This window comes from Rhea americana, unplaced genomic scaffold (genome assembly GCF_003343005.1).
Source record: "Rhea americana isolate MKP2758 unplaced genomic scaffold, rheAme1 scaffold_25, whole genome shotgun sequence".
Lineage (NCBI taxonomy): Eukaryota > Metazoa > Chordata > Aves > Rheiformes > Rheidae > Rhea > Rhea americana.
Genome location: NW_028186368.1, coordinates 1,086,517 through 1,103,390, shown reverse-complemented (window position 1 = coordinate 1,103,390; position 16,874 = coordinate 1,086,517). Strand labels below are relative to the sequence as shown.

Genomic DNA, 16,874 nt, shown 5'->3' with positions numbered 1-16,874 from the left:
TAGTAYTTTTCCTACAGTACAAACAGGGAAGCTTAGATTACTAGTTGGCTTGACTAAAGCCTCAGGAGGTGTGAACATCAGCACCGGGATTAGAATTCAGCAGTTATTTCCTTCTCTTCTAGGCTTGTTTTCAAGCCATACAAGCACAGCAAACCACACAGTCAGCAAAACAGAGGGCTCAGCAATTAAATATGTATCAATGTGTCCATCCAATCAACCACATAAAGCCATGGGCTTAACAAGCTTCACAGTACCATCTTCATCTGGTGCCTTTAAGAACAAGATAAACAACAGGCTTCTGACACAAAATACATTTGTATTTTCAAAGCTATCATTGCAAGGAAAAGAACCAGAGATGAGGGTGGTTAACTGGCCCAGAAATTTCAGCGTTTCCCCAAATGAGGGTTTTCACACATCTATGGCTACTCTGACTTGCTTGAAGCATAAGGCTGGGACTTTGTCCATCTCATGCTGTTAGCCTGCTGGAAAARAAAATCTGGAATTTGTAGAAAGAACAATTAAAAAAAAAGCCCTCACAATGGTTCTGGTTACTTGTGTGGAGTAAGTGATTTGCTTTACAACACCACATGAAGAGACCAGTTCAGCTTTTCACACTCATCTCAGTGCTTTCACTTCAGAGTCCTCTCAGCTGTTGGTGTGACTAACTTCCCAAACCAGCTACAAAAGTCTCAGTCAAGGTTTTGTTCTGGCACATGTATGCTCTGAATAAAGCCCACCAAGGCATTGCTCATGGGGCTGTGGGACAAGCCAAACCACAGGGAAATGCTAATTCCAGCAGACAGATACAGCAGGGGGGCAGACAGCAAGTAAAGGGAAAATATCCATGGAGAAGGAAATTGGAGAACTGGCAAGATGAGTGAACAGGGAGTATTAAGCAATGAAACAGATACAAACCAGATCTGGTGAGAGTGGAAGAAAAGCAACTATATCTGAGAAAGCAGAGCACGTACAGCACGTACTAACGCAGGGAGAATGACGGTGAAGAACTGGCAGCTGTCTTCACCTTTGCATATATACGTCAATAGCTTTGTAGGCCCCTGTGTTGTAATCAGCATCTGCTGAGCAGGGAAGTCCGGGAGAGAAGCCAGGGTTGGATTTAACATGGAGAGGGGACCTCAAGGCAGGTGGGTGGGAGATGATGAGCAAAACTGGGCCCAGCTCTGATGGGGTAGCAATCATGGTGACCATTCCTCTGCCTGAGGAACTGAGCTAGACAGCTACAAGATCCCTTATCCATCACTGCCACTAGATCTCCCTGAAGGATTGATCCCATTCCCGGCTGGCTCCCACTTCTGATCAAGCCAACATCTAAGTGCACATTAGCAAACTGGTGCACAAAGGTAAAAAGTAATCACTGCGAACTCTGCTGAGGCGGGATCTGAGGGAAGAAGCACCCAAGGGGAGAACTAGCCCCCTGCCAKCCTCCTCCACTCCCTGGGCCCTAGTCCAGGCTGAAGCAGGCTGGGGGAAGGGCGGGGACAGACACCGTGCTCAGAGGTGGCTCTTGGTACAGTTACAAAACAAGAGCATTCACATTTTGGCCTTTGCATTGGCATAGGCATCCACCTCTGTAGCTTCATCATGTCTCATGGTTGTTGGCATGTTGCCTGGCAGCCTGCTTGGGAGGAGTTGGGCATGACAGCAACAGGTAAGCCTACAAAAGGGTTTGGAAAGTCCAGGACTTCTGATCAGCTGCCTCACAACTTTCCAGGCAGRCATATCCCCATCTGCATCTCTGTCTCCTGGCCTACTCCCTTTGGCACATGTTGGCACTATGTGGGCTTGGTGCTGGGAGGTCTCCTCCACCCTGAAGCACAGCAGGCTGTGGGTGGAGACATTGCTGCTCCTCCACATGGGCACCTTTTGGCAAGTCCCTGCTTATAGAGCTGGTGAATATTGCTATTCATTCCTAGGCTTTTATTTATTTTTGTGATTCTCAATGCACATGCAAGCGGCTTTATGAGAAAGTCAGAACTGCCTAGCTACAAGGGCAGTTGTGTAGACAAAGAGCTGTCTGTATCTCAGTGGGGAAATCTCTTAATGCAGTCAATCTTCTCCTTCATCTGCTGGGATCCTGACATTGTTCTCAAAAATCAAGACATCAGAAATGAAGTTCACGCAGCCTCATTTCTTCCCCACTGGTACCAACCTGTGCTGTCCTAGTCAGAGAATTTTGGCACTCCTAGGATTTGGTTTATGGGGGACTTCAAAAAACACCCACACAAAACCCTATGAATGCTGTRCCTCTATAAAAAGAGCTGGGCCTTGCCTGGGCTTTCTGTGATAGAGCTCAGGAAGCTCCCCAGTCCTGTTCTGCCATCCCTTCAACATCTCTCCACTCCTTTCCCTCTGTTAGGATTTGACTTGCCAGCAGTCCCATACATTGCCTGTAACCTGAGGTAACTGCACCCTCTCCAAAGCTAGGGTAAAGAAGGTACCAAAGGAGACGAGTCAACGTCTGTTTAACATTACCTGTATCCTTGCTGTTTTTAATGGGAGCAGCAACTAATTGGGTAGACTTTGTTTTTTCCCTTCTACACTCATATTCTCTGCTGACAAGTTCAAACAGCAATTTGTAGCAAAAACAAGTTTTTGTCCTTCTGAGGCACCTAACCCTGACCACACATAGTGCAAGTGGGATTCAGTGGGTCAGGGGTTTGAAAGCTCAGTGTTGTGCAATATTTAAGACCCTTTTGGGCTGTATCTACTAATTCTCAAGCTCTCAAAAATTCTAAATTTAAGTGGGAAATAACAAACATGAAAATGGTATGCATTGGTCCTTCTGTGATTATTTCTCATATTCTGGGCCCCAGAAAGCTTCCCGTACCACTCAGAATAGATAGGTCTTTTTGAGTGCTGGCCTCAAAGCACTCAAAAGGTAAGAGGTGAGGTCTCTCTAAGCCAGCTGGGCAAAGCTACCATCCTTCAATGGTGCATTACGAGGCGTGTGACTGAACCCTGTGGTCAACAAACTGAAAGGAAATGGAGTTACAGGACTGCCACTTACTTTACCCACATTTAGCAGCAGGATGTGCATAGAAAATTAAAAGCAGATAAACCAAGAAAAGAAGAAAAGACAGAAACACAGTAAGCTAAATATGAGCCAGACAGCAGGGAGCAAAGGTGTGTATTTTCCTGATGCTGAGAATAATCTTCATACACAGTGAAGTCAAAAGCAGCATCTCCCCAGAGTTTGAAGAAGTTTCAGATTCATGGGTTCATGAGCCTAAAACACAGGTCATTCAGCTCCAAAACTGAATATTCCTTACAGGTTGGGAACATCTAGGGCAACCTCCTGCCAGGGTCTGTTTTCAGCTGCAGTTTTGGCAAGTAAGAATAGTCATTGCAGAACTTTACCCAATGCTCTAAGCAATTTCCTTCTCTCTAGTCATGGCCCTAATCTTCTTATGTCCAATGTTCCTTCCCAGACTGGAGTCCTTTGCTCATGTGGATACTCTTATCCAGAAGAATATGGGCCTCTGATTTTTTTTTTATTTATTTATTTTTTTTTGACAGATGCATGGAAAAATGCATACATCTAATTAAAAAAAAAAAAAAAAAAAGCAAAGACTCATTCCTTGTTCTTAAAGAGTCTTCACATCAAAATAAGCATGGGGCTCTCACCTAGTATTTAGAGATCTTAGTTCAAATCCCTGCTCTGTGTTATTCTTAAAAGAATTTGACTTCCATGTCCCAGATACAGACTCTATGCACCAAGTTATTGGCTGGTGGGTACTGACCATAAGCAGATCTATCCATATCTCTTCCTCCATTTGCCTTGTTGCAGCTCTGACTTTGTAAAAAATTTACTCTTTGGAGTAGGGAGAAGCCAGCACACTTTACCTAGAACTTGAGAGAAAGGCAGATTCTTACATCATCCCAAGCAGACAGGGTGGAAGTAGGAAAGGACTGTAAGCTTAGGAACTGAGACCCTGGAAAAGATGAGCAGTGAGAAATTGTTTTCCATCTTCAACTGGTATTCCAGGAGAGAGGTTCTCTGTGTTTTTAAAATGAGAATAGAGTGTTTTTCTAGCTACAGAGCGCAAGAAAAGGTATTTTGCAAAGATACTCTTGTGTATTCCTGTCAGTAGCTGTAATATCTACACATTTATACTTAAGGATGAAAAGCAGTTCATCAAAAATTTCCTGATAAWCTTTCTTCCAAACAGCACATCACTGATATAACCATCTCATGTGAAATCTTTAGAAGGGAGAGGGCATTTATTTTGTCACATTATGAAGAACAAATGGTCCCAGAACTTGCAGCAGAAAGCCTCTGAGGTCTACTGCACCAGAGACTATCAATGCAGTACAGTATTTTAAGCTTGGTGATAAATGAAACATACGGAAATGGGTACTAGGGAAACTAGGAGCCTTGGATAACAGGCAAGTCCAAAGCTCAAGATGAAATAACAACAAATGAAAAGAAACTGCCTTATCCAAGCTACCATGTGAGCTGCTGAGCATCACAGCTTTTTACTCACAGTCTAGTCAGATGAAAGACATTGAGACCAACGGGCACAGAGGATTTGTGGACTGGAAAGAAATCAGTGTTGAAAATACATAATTAAGCACTGAGCAGGTGAAAGATACAGTCCTCTTAGAGGGCACATCAGCGTGCCAGTRATGAGGCTGTCATTTCAATTCTTCCCTTCCATTTTCTGCTAAGTGCTATTTTTCCTCAGTCTTCTAGAGGTTAAGGATAGATGGGAATTATTAGATCTTCTGAACTGATCTTCTGAACTTGATCCTCAAACCTCACCTACTTATCTTGGACTGGACTACAGTGYCACTCATGCTTTTAACTGCAGTTAGAGCGCATCCATCAGAAATCTGTCCTGTCTTGGCTTGGACACATCTGAAGATGGAAAATATGCCAACCACCCTAATTGCCTGTTACAGTGATTAATCACCTTCATTCTAAAAAATTTGCCCAGTTGCTGGTATGAATTTATCTGGTTTCAGCTTTCTGCTACTCATTCCCATAATTTACTAGATTAAAGAGCCTTTCAGTACCCAATATTTTTCTCCCAATGTGAGGTTCTTAGCCATTGTAATCAACTCCCTGCTCAGTCTTTTTCAATAAGCTATAGAGTACTTAAAGTCTATCATTGTAAAGCATCTTCTTCAGGCTCTGAATCATTTTATGTGAATCTACTGTTCCACTGCTGATCTTTCCAACATCAGTTTAAAACAAGTATGACAAGGCTGTTTCCCTGCCTGTTCTCTGTGATGCAGTTTAATACTGGAAAGCAACACAGACCCTTTGTAGAGAAGCACTCTGAGAACAAATTGCCTGAGGCACAGCCACACCACATCTACATGAGCATATTAGCAAACTGGCACAGAGCAGTCATGTCCAGGCTATTAAGTTCTCTTACCCTTCAAAATGGAGTGGCTGCATCCAAACTTTTGCACCCATGCCTGGGAATTGTTTGGATAAGTGCTAGTAGCTTGGGCCAAAACTGTACCAAAGATCATTTAGCAACTTCACAGGCGAATGGAACTGAGTTCCAGTGCCTGGGAGCACTCCCTGGAGTTGCCTGATTTACTGAAATAAATGTTGCCTTAACACAGAGTCAGCTCCCAAGAAGGGAGAACAACAAAATGATTCCCCCATTTTCTTCCTCTAAATTCYGTTTTCTGACAAGTCTGCAGTTTTGGATCAGACTGAGGCATCCTTTTTCCTAGCACTGTGATGGTCTAAGGGCTGATGCTGACACTACAAAGGCAAGATTTCCATTTCAGCAGACCCTCCAGCATGTGTATCAAGCTTCTCAGCACAACCTGATTCGTCACAGCAAGTGAAAGTACAGGAAAGTACTTCTATACATGAAGAAAAGGCAAAGAGCAAGGAAGGAATTTGGTGGAAATGCCTTACGTTTAAAGGCGATGACAGCTTTTTCGAAGTAGAGACCATAGGGAGGGATACTTTGCAACATCGTACCACTGCTTCAGTAGCAGAAGGTTGTGAAGCCAGAGTTACCTCCTGCAGTTCTTTCTCTCACAAAACTGCTATTGGTAGCAACGACATTTTTGCATAAGCTCAGAGAGAAGGGCTTGGGTCTGAGCTCTTGCATCATCATATAGTTGAGATCAGACATCAGAGTGGCTGGCGAGGCCTGGGAACCTAAAATGGGGTCYCTGAGCTAGCCATTCTACATCAAAAGACCCCTCAGCACTGGTACTTGGAGCTTTCTCATAGTAGGCTTCTCCTGCTGTCATGAAACTCAAAGGGTCATTTAATAGAGTTGAAAAAGCAGTAGCCCAAGTATCTAACTGCTACAAAGCTGGAGGTATTTCAGGTCCCTTGCAGGCAATTTAGCAGTTGAAATATCCCAGCTGAGCCTATATTCCACTTTTTTCTACATTACTAGGGTTCTCAGATTAGGAGGGTGAGGAAGGAGTGATATAGGAAAAAGATATTCCCCCCCACACACGCCACATCTCAATAGAATGGAAAAAAATACACAAAAATACTTGATTGCTACTATTTTGTAAAACAGATTTTGTCTAGAACAATAGGAACTTCCTCCTTTCCCACCAGAATTTTTTCCCTTTCTTATATTCTGTCACTAGCAGAAAATGCTGAATCACAAACCTRGAGCATTAAAAAAAAATACGCAGAAGAAATATCTTACATCATTTCATGCTTCCTGATCTGCTCTCTGGTGCCACATTCCTCATTTTTAGGTTGTTTTAAAGGTCAGTTTCACAGAACAAAGCCTGACATCAGAAACAGGAGATACGCTGCCTCATCTCTCCAGGATCTTTTCTCAGATGATTGATCAAAACATTGCTGCAAGTAGAACAGTCCCCATGACTACTCCTGCAACAGAGAAGCAAGATACTGTCTTTGCTTTCTGTTCTCCAAGTTAATATTCACCACAATCATAGCCACATTTCATAAGCTGGGGGATACTTCAACAGTGTAATGTTATTGCCATCTATGGGCAAGTAATAGTGTTACCGGTCACACTTAAAAAATCAAAGTAGAAATGCATACCTACATTGATAACTACCTTCAGGAAAGTTTTAAAGGACTTTGAAGAGGATTTTATTTAAGATTTTCCAAAAAGCTAAGATACAGGATCTTGACAAAAGTTAATCACAGGCAGTAATCACTTCTCATGGCATTTGTCTTAATTCTAATTATGTATTCATTCAACTGGTTTCATTTCGCCTGAGCAATTTTATTTTGATGYTACAGTTGGAGCATGCTGGAGAGGCCACATTAAAAGTGTCCACCTAAAAAATGTATTTTATTTTTAAAAAAGAGATTCCAATTCATTTGAAATTACTATTATTAGTTATCAATTTTTTAAAGAATGATGGAAGACAATATTGACAATATTGAGCTTCAGTGCTTCAGTAAAGCTGAAGATTAATTTACTTGCTTAATAAACTTAATTCTTCTAAAGATATAAAAGACCAACCTTAACATCAGAACCAGTCTAATACTTTACTAATTATAAATGACACCTATATATTGATAAAATAGTTTGATTTAAATATAAAAGTTATTACAAACTCTTTTTAGCTTGCTTATGCCTTTAAGAAATAATCTGCCTCTTTTTCATGTGTGCATCATGTTCATACRAAAGCTTTTGTCAATATCTGTAAAAAACAAAAAACAAAGCTGAAGCTCCCACTCACTACAAGACTCTACAGATGACATTTGAAAGAAAACACAACAATACAACAAGATGAAAAATGTACTTTATGTTAAATTATAACTAGCCAGGCAGTTATACTGCTCTCACTTTCGTGATAAATGCATACAGATTGCCTCCCATGCTTGCAGAACTCTTTGCCAGGTGGCATGAACCCTGCATGGTTAACTTGTTAGACCCAACCTCTTGTCCTTGATCCCTGTAAAATCAGTGAAAGGAAAATGTTCAGGCCCTGMGAGCAAAGATTGCCCCATAGCTTGTCAGTCAGCAACAAAAAATTGGCTAAGGCATCGACCTGTCTCAGCCCTTTGCGCAAGTAAGGTCACCATAATACTGAACCTCAAGGGAAGACTTGTATAAGTCATATGAAAAAGACTGAAGGAAAAAAAAAATCTCTTCCAATGAAGTCAGAACAAAACGATTTGGATAGGATTATTTCTGGAAGAAAGAGCCAGAGGTGTTGGTGAATAAGCACAAAAATAGGCATTTCCAGTTACCACAGAATTATAAACAAAAGTACTTTTGTGCACTCTTGGATTACTTACTCTTACTTTCTCTTACAGTCACATGCTTATGTGGGCCCGTACTGTTTGAAAACATAATTAAGACATTTTAAATTGCAAGCAAGTATTGCAATGYTAATACTGATTTTGTTTCAACTTTCCTGTCACTTGGTATAATTTCTTTCCTAACTGTATCTCTCACAAGACCAAATCCCCAGTGAATACTTTAAAAGTTGTTGTTGATATGTGCACTATGTTTCCAAAGCATTTCTGATTTATGGGCTTCCGCACTCCCCCCCATGTCATTGTTTCGTTGTTTCAGGGACATACCCTTCTTAGCAGTAATCCGAAACAGATTTGGTGATCCTACAGCATTAAATCATGCTTTGTGTTGCTTTTATTCCTGCTCCAAAAGACTTTATGCATTAGCAGGTACATAAAATTGCACCAGAGACTGAATGCATACTGAAAAGTAATAAATGATTCCATATGGCCTTAATTTTTCAAAGCAGTGCACCACTGTTTTAAAGCAATAGTGCTTAATTTTCCAATTAGGAGATTTTAAATAAATCTTATAGCCCACGGATATGGAAACGCTCTCACTTCAGGTATTCTTCCCAGCCGAGAGATTTGGATGCACCAACAATTTTCACAGCCAAACAGTGTCCTTGGTTATCCAGCTAGCAAGGGTACAATTAGCCAAGGCAGTTAATTTCTTCCTTTTATTCAAAAAAGCTTGTGTCATCATTACTGCAGACACAGGTCACAAAGCCTCTACGAGCAAACTGAATAAGCATACGTTACTCTTTAAACTTCTTGTACCTGAACATCTGTCAGACCTCAGCTATAGTTCCAGCCCAACTTTCCATGTTGCTTCCAAGGAAAAAAAAATTACTGCAATAATACAAGGCTCTGCCTAGATATACTTTATGCTTAATATGTCTACTATGAAAAGTAGCTACTGTATTTAGAAACAACAGATAATTTTTTAGTGTGTATTCAATGATGTGTGCTCACTTATATGATATGGGGGGGGAATTCAAAAAACAAACAAACAAACAAAAACAGATTTTACTCTTTTACTATCATTGGCCCTCCACAGGTAAAACAGCAGTGCACATCTCTAGTGCAGTGGTTTGCTAAACTGAGGGAGGTGATTTTGCAGGGCATGTGAGGATGCATATGAAAGAAAGAATTCAACTTTTCAAATTCCAGAAGGAGCTTGGAGGACAGTTAGCTATAATTGCATGCCCCAAGCATGTTTAAGTGACACTCTCATGAGCCACAAGGAACATAGGCCTTTAATACCACAAGCAAGATTCAGGCAGAGCTGAGGCATTAAAGTTCAAAACTGCACTCCCCAAAGCTTCTGTTCAACTGATGCCTAATCCTGCAGGCTCTGGAGTCCTATTTTTAGACTGTCAACATCTCAAGATACAGGACATTCTGCTTTTGGCATTCCCAGAGCCGCCCTGCGTTGGGCAACTCTTTGTCTTTCTTCCTCCTCGGCCCAATTTTGGAATTCAGAGCTTAGCCACATTTCCATGCAAGATGAGACCCGCAGTCCTGGCTTCGCAGTCCTCAGAGCACATCCAACAGATGCCAGCAGGCTCCAGCTCCATACAAAACACTGCCGCGATCCCTCTCCCAAGACAGGACAGTAGCTAGGATGCACCCAGCACTATCCCATAGCTCACTGCAGCATTTCTCAGACACTCAGAAAATGTGACCCCCTTTCCAGTCCTCTGACTTGATGCAACTCCTGAGTCAGCAGCCGCTCAGTTCCTCAAGGGTGGGAGAGAGAGAGAACCAGCTGCAAGTGCTTATCTTTGACTTCCCCACCATGTGCTGAGCTGCTGACTGGTTTTGCTTAACACTTCACCAGTCTCTTTGCACCCTTTCTCAACTTCCTAGGGGGTCTTCCTTCCCTCTGTGTGCCTTGCAGTGCCCCCCACTAGGAGATCTAAGGTTAACTTTCCCCCCTTCTGCCTGCTGGGGCTCAGATGCCTCTCTCTGACCTTCCTGAAGAACATCTTACTGATCAGAAGATCAGTTAGCCTAACATGCACTCCATTTTCAAACAGCTTGTTGAACTTGTACTGCTGCCTGGGGGTGAAGGTGGRGATACAGGATCCATGGGAGCAATCAAGGAGAGGCCATGACCTAGCAATAATAACATTAGCACAGGGAAGGGAGGGAAAACAACCTTGGATTTCAGTCCCCCTTTCCAGCACTGCTTTTGTACTGAACAGTGAGAGGACAAAATCCAAAGCTCTGAGGAACGGGCCAAACCCCACRTCTCCAGCTCCTTCCTATGCAAGTGCTCTGATTGCTGGGGATACATAAGKAGGGGCATTTCAATTTCCTCCTCCAGTGGCCACGTGCAACAGAAAATAATGCAGCCTTTCTCAGTTCTTTCRAAGAATGGATGTAGGCACCTGCTGTCAAGAGAAGAGGCCTGGCTGTAAATCCCAACCAGAGAAAGATCCTCTCCTGCAAACTTCAACTGATCCCTGATTCAGGCCTCCACTATACAAATGTGTCCTGTATTTGGAGGCACAGCAAAGCAGCACTGTGAAAGGCAGTTCTTTAGGGCTGTGCTGTATAAGCATTGCTATAACAAATCAGGCATCCAGGCTACATCTCTCTGCACAGCACCATGCAGATACGACAGCCACTTCAGGGGTACTTTTTTTTGTCCCATGAAGACATCCAACAGTGCCACAATTACAGAGGCATAACATTTTCAGGCCTCCGTAGCAGTGCCCTAGCTCTAGACACTTAGCACACTGGTTCCTACTGCAATACACGTCACTACTCCATYGCATCCCTTACAGACCTCAGTTGCCTCATGCAAGGCAGTAAATTCCCCTCCAGAGGTAGGCTTCAATTAAACATTGAGACAACTGAAATAGGAAAACCTACAGATGATTTTGTGCAATCTTCAATATAACAGAAGCTTCTGCCGACAATAATTTTTAGTGCAAGTTTCATCATACTTTAGAGAATGATTTTTTTCTTTCACAGACGCACTCTCCCCAATTAGGTTCGATGCAGGATTTTAAACAGACATTCAGCTTCCCCACGCTTCCACTTCAAATTAAAGAGACTGAGTCATTTAGGCAGGAGTTTACAGGGCTCACCACGCTGAGCCGCCCTGAGCCGCTTCTCCGCCCGATGAACGCGCACCGAGCCACGCAGCCAGGAGCCAGGCCCTGGGTCGCGGCTACTTACTCCGACACTTGCTCAGAGCGACGGACTGACACCGAGCCACGCAGCAGGCCCGGCCTAACGCGTGCCCCCACCACCACCACCACCACCCGGGCCGCGGCGAGGGGGCCGGCGGCGGCGCCGACACGTTGCGCACCGGGACGGCTCCGCTCGCCGCGTCCCGCCGGCGAGGTCCGGTCCGGTCCGGTCCGGTCCGGTCCGGTCCGGTCCGGTCCCTCTACCCCCCCCACCCCCTCCGCGCGCCCCCTCCCCGCCTCGCGCCGCATTTTACTAGATTGTTTATTATTTTCCAGGGGGCGGAGGCGCGGCGGCGGCGCCGACCAATGGGGGGCGCCGCTGCCCTGACGGGCGACGCGAGGCGGCCAATGGGCGCCGAGGGTGGGCCCCGGCGGTCACGCGCGGCTCCAGAGCATGACATCATCTGTTTGCACGCCGCAGCCTAGCTTGGTGCGGGCGGGGGCGGGGCCTCGGGGCGGGGCGGGGCGGGGCGGAGAAGGGGGGGCCGCCGCGCTGCGGGTCGGCGCCGCCTCCGCGGGGGCGGGCGGTCCGGCCCGGCCCGGCCGTTAACTCCTCTCGCCCCGCCGCCTGTTAGGGGATGGGGTGGTGCTCGCCCGGCGCCCCTCGGCCCGCGAGGAGCCCGTCACCCGCCGTCGTGGCGGCCGTTAACGGCGGGTCGGCTGGCGGGGGGCCTCCCGGGCGGCCGTTAACGGCAGCTCGCAGCGGTCACCCGCGCGCCGGCTCCTCAGGCCGCCGAGTCTAGAGGAGGRTGTTGAGCGATATTACTGGGGTGACTGAGGCTGGAGTGGGCATAAGTGAGGCCCTACGGGGTAAGAGGGACGGGCTAGGTGACAAGCGCAGGTTGCACCGTGAGGCAGTGGCAGGGCAGAGCTGCGTGGATCTGCTCGGAAGAGCCCAGGAGGAGACGAGAGAAGCGTCTGAAGGGATCCTCGGGGTTGTTGGTACATGAAAGCGTCCTGCAGGGAGGGAGGGGACTAGGGGAGGTGATCAAGTGCCTCCTCGAATCATTAACAGAAACTGTTGTTACCGAGGTTAAGTCGTTACTGAGATTAAATCCTTTCTTTTCATCTCAGCATTGCTTTYTTGTTTTGTTTGTTTTGTTTTTGGGGTTTTTTTTTTGTTTTGTTTTAAAAAAAGGTCGAGTTTCTTTCTCAAAGCTTGCTGGATCTTAGCAGTTTTGATTCATTTGACCGCAATAATCTAAACTCAGTAACTGCATGTGTTTCCAAGTATCTGAAAATTATGATGCAAACTTTTAGGTGGTGTAATTTCAGCTTAAAAAGCATGTTTAACGGATTTTTAAAAATTCAATTAGTTTTTTTTCTTCTACTCTCTTCTTAGGTGCTGAGCTCTGAGAATGTACTTGGGTCCCATCCATGGAGCATTAGAAACTTGGCTATTGGTTTAAAGTGGAAACTGAATGTTCCTTTAATAGGACATTAAGAGCAGGATTTTCAGGAAAACACCAGTGTTGCAGGACTCATAAATAAAGCTGAGAGAGCTGGCAAGGCCACTTCATTGGCTTCATATGTAGACCAGGGCTTTTGAAGGCTTCTGTAGTAAACACTACTTTTTGCRGAAATATCATCCTCTTCCCCCCTGCCCCCACCCTCTTTTTTTATGTGGACGACAGAAGTCACTGTATTCCATGAAGTGCAGAAACAGGCAGTTCCTCAATGGTGGGGGCTCCAGTTTAAGTGTATTGAGACCTGAATGCTTCCAGCTTTAGGTCTGCTCCCCCAATTGTCAAGATCATTTGGGGAAAGCATTCTCCTCTGCTTTCCACAGCAGCAACATCACCATTTCCTTCTGCTACTGCATAGCTCTTCCTTCCCCCTCCCCTCTCTTACAATGTTGCCTCAGTCAGTTCACGGGCTGAAGTCCAACTTCAATTGATCTATAAATCACTGTTCATCATTTGAGGGGAATTTTATGGCTAGAAGTCTAGCCATCTCGGGCAAACCCGTAACGTCTCCATGGCACGATCTGGACCATTGCTCTGTGTCTATCTGCCACTCAGTCCTCTTAACTTTGGAACCCATTAGCCAGTTTTCCCCAACTGGACAGAAAGGTTAAAGTCTCAGAGGATGAAGCTGACTGGCTTATAGATGACATTTCTTACTAATGAGCAGACAGGTTACTCTCAATCAACTGCAAAACCTGCTGCCCTTTGCCCAGTCCATGCTGAAAGGACGTAGTAGGGAACTCTGGGAAGAACAAGAAATACAGTGGGGGAGCAACCGTCTCAGGAGATACATGGAGGGGTAGATGGGCTTATTGCAGTGGGCACAAGCTCGTTGGAGACCAGGCTCCAGGTGGCTTACAGAACAACCTGTTATATACTCTGTGTGTGAAGTCAATGTAGACAATGCAGCCGTTGTTTAAAGTAGCTGCAATATAACGTTGTCTTAGAGAACAGCAGTATACTTTACAATAGATTTCTATAATGATGAGCTTCAGGTCCTCCATGCCCAGTGCAACTTCGACTCTGCCAACTATACACCTATGGTTCTGCAATAGGGTATTTGTATAAGGGAGGTAAAGGTGGAAATGTGTCCTGCACTTCTCTAGCTACCAGCCCAGCAAAAGTGTAGGTTATTGGAGCATGAAGGAGTGATTGTATCTGAGCTACTGCTATGAACTGGTACATTATTATCTTAGGAAAATCTTACTTTCTGAGTCAACAAAACGGAAGAATCAGAATGAAAACTGAGCCAGTGTTAGCCTTCTGTAGTCAAGCATAAAGCTTCAAAGGCTTTAGTTCAACAAAAAAATCACTTATGCAGATTCCCACTCAGAGTTCACATGATACCATATGAATGTTACACTCCCCCAAGCAGTAGGCAATAAGCTTCATATGTCATGGGCCTTGAACGGTCCACAAGCAGCAACGCTCACCCACAGGCATGACTCAGAGCTGCAAAGTAGCTGTGACCCCACCAGATACATATTATCAGTCACTGAACTCTGTCTTCCATCCAAGAAACTGATAGCCGCACACCTTCTGTGTAAGAAGGAGGCTACGTGATCCACCATGATGGATACGTATGCTCATAATATAAACACAAAAGGGATTATAGATAAAAAGAGATGCAGAAGAAGGCACGGTACTGCCCTGAAAAGCTTTCAGTCTACGTAGGCACAATAAATGAGTGAGGCTTTCATATGGCCTCAGGGCTGGCCTAACTTTATTCCTGTTGAAGTCAGTGATAAAACTCCAATAAACTGAGCTTTTTTGAAAATCCCACCCTTGGGGCATTGAAGTATTCAAAGGAAGAGACTGGAAATCATGCAGGCTTTAGATTCAGTTGCAATCAGTTTTCATACTTATTTTGGTTGGCCCAGTCATGGAAGGGTTTCATCCTTCCGTCAGAAGGGTTCATCTGTCTTTCTATTTTTTTTCATACAAATTTGGCTAAGCACAATTGAACTGTGGTTCTAATTCTGCCTCTAAACTGCAATATCATGGGCAGGAAATGCTGTACGGAGCTACCAAGAACTGGCGCTCTAACTTTTTTTGATAAAGGCTGTACAGCTGATATACTGGAGAATTTGAAGGGGGAAGATAATCTTGTAGAAAAGGCCTAGGGCTGGCACTTAGGAGATCTAGTTTTCTTTCTCATTTCTGACACAAGCTTCCTGTATGACTTCAGCACAGTCATGTAATCTCTCAGTGCCTCAGTCCATCATCCCTTTAATAGGGTTACTACTTACTTATTTCCTTTCTCCCGCCCTATGTCTGTCTKTCTTGGACTGCAATTCTGCCGGGGAGTGGAGCACCTCTTGCCATGTGCAAGGCCTTCACCTAGTACAATGAAACATAATGGCTATACAGTAATGCAATGCCAATTAAATCAATAAATGAAGATGATAATATAATTTAGGSCTAGATTTTCAGCTTGTAATCCAGCCCAAGGTCAAAGTGCTATACTTCCCTGGGACCTCAGGACCTAAAGAAAGCAAGAAGGTTTTTGCACTCATGGTCAAAATCTGCCCCAAGCATTTGAAGGTTTTGGGAAAGGTTTGAGCATCTTCTCATCATGAGCATCCTTGTCTCATCTTGGCTCATGACTCTTCAATAGTTCCTGCCCTATCAATCGCTAAGCAATACAGATAAATGCCAGTACCACAAYTGCACCATAAGAGTGAGTTTCTCTTTGTAAGAGACTGAAATCCCTTCCAGTCCCATAAGGGGCCATGGTACAACAAAAGCCATGGCATGACTTGTCGTGACCTAAAATGGAATCATGCACGGAAATGTGTTAGTTGCAATGAAAATTACTTCCATTACCTGAACCTGCACTTATTCTGATTAATTCAGTGAACCTTCCATATTTAGATAAGTGAGAATTAATCATATGCATGCTGAAATGCTGTCCCTTATAATAAAATCACGCTGAACTATTCCTAATGAGTGCCACTTGAATTTGAAATATAACTAGATCCTGAGGGCCTTAGCCCTTATTTAGCAGGGCATGCAAGGCATCCAGGATCAGGGCCTTACTGTTTTCTAATCGAACTGAATGGCTTTCAAATCTCATTGCTCATCTATGATGCTAAATAAATCAGGGATAATTTAATTTGTCTGCTGAGCTAATTCTATCCAGAAATGCTTTAGAAGCACACCTACTTCTCAACACATGCAGTTGACTATATCTGGTATCTGAGACAACACTATCTCTGTATTAAATCTAATCCAGAGTTTGTTTGGGTCGATACAAAGTGGGGCAAGAACTGATGCCTTGGCGTTGCTTCATAAGGTATTTATAACTACATCTACATTAACAGCTCTGTGCTCTTTGGCTTTGTGGGTCACCCCTTTATCCAACCCATAATTAACTACATCTTCACCTGAGCTACTTTGGAGGGCTTCCTGCCACAGCATGGGCCCTGAGGAGGAAGTACACGGGGTATTATATTTATGTGTACATGTCTGAACATGCTCCTCTGTCACCCACAGGCTGAACAGAAGTTTTTTAAAAAAATGGCTTGATTCAATCTGACTCCAAATTTAAAGTTTAGCAAAACAACTTTTACACAGGTTTATGATCAATGAAAACAATTTAGAAAAGAAACAACATAACATTCCTCCACCGTAACTGTCAGTCAAAACTGTTTTTATAGTAGAATAAAGGTGGCAACTGCTGCAGCTGTTTTGCTAGTCAGGTGAACCTAAAAAAAGTATAGGAATGAAATTATTAAGTTTATTAAGCTTGAAATTGGTTAAATGCGGAGGGGAAGGGATAGTGTAACGCTAGAAAAGCATTCCTGAGAGGTTTCTATTGCTCTTTGCAGCCTTCTGCCGGCGAAGCTCGCCGCACTGTCCTCCCTGCACACGCTCCCGCTCGCCGCGGTCACGCACCGCACGGCTGAGGAAGCTGAGGCCGGCGGGGGCCGGGGGCGCCGCGGGGCCGCTCGGGCGGCAGAG

At 44.3% G+C, this 16,874-nt stretch overlaps 1 protein-coding gene across 14 annotated transcripts in view; it reads right to left on the bottom strand.

The window, feature by feature from the left end:
* Positions 1 to 11,651, bottom strand: part of LOC146594758 (uncharacterized) — a 38,901-nt gene extending 27,250 nt beyond the window's left edge. For 9 of the 14 annotated variants that reach the window (XR_014896099.1, XR_014896097.1, XR_014896095.1 and 6 more), the window contains exons 1-2: positions 11,432 to 11,635; positions 6,663 to 6,850 (exon numbers count right to left, since the gene is read on the bottom strand). The gene's annotated coding sequence lies outside the window, so the exon portion shown is untranslated. Of the gene's footprint in view, positions 1 to 6,662; positions 6,851 to 7,552; positions 7,639 to 11,431 lie in introns of all 14 variants that reach the window. The other 5 variants (XR_014896098.1, XR_014896103.1, XR_014896101.1 and 2 more) reach the window with 3 other exon arrangements.
* Positions 11,652 to 16,874: the final 5,223 nt, after the last annotated feature.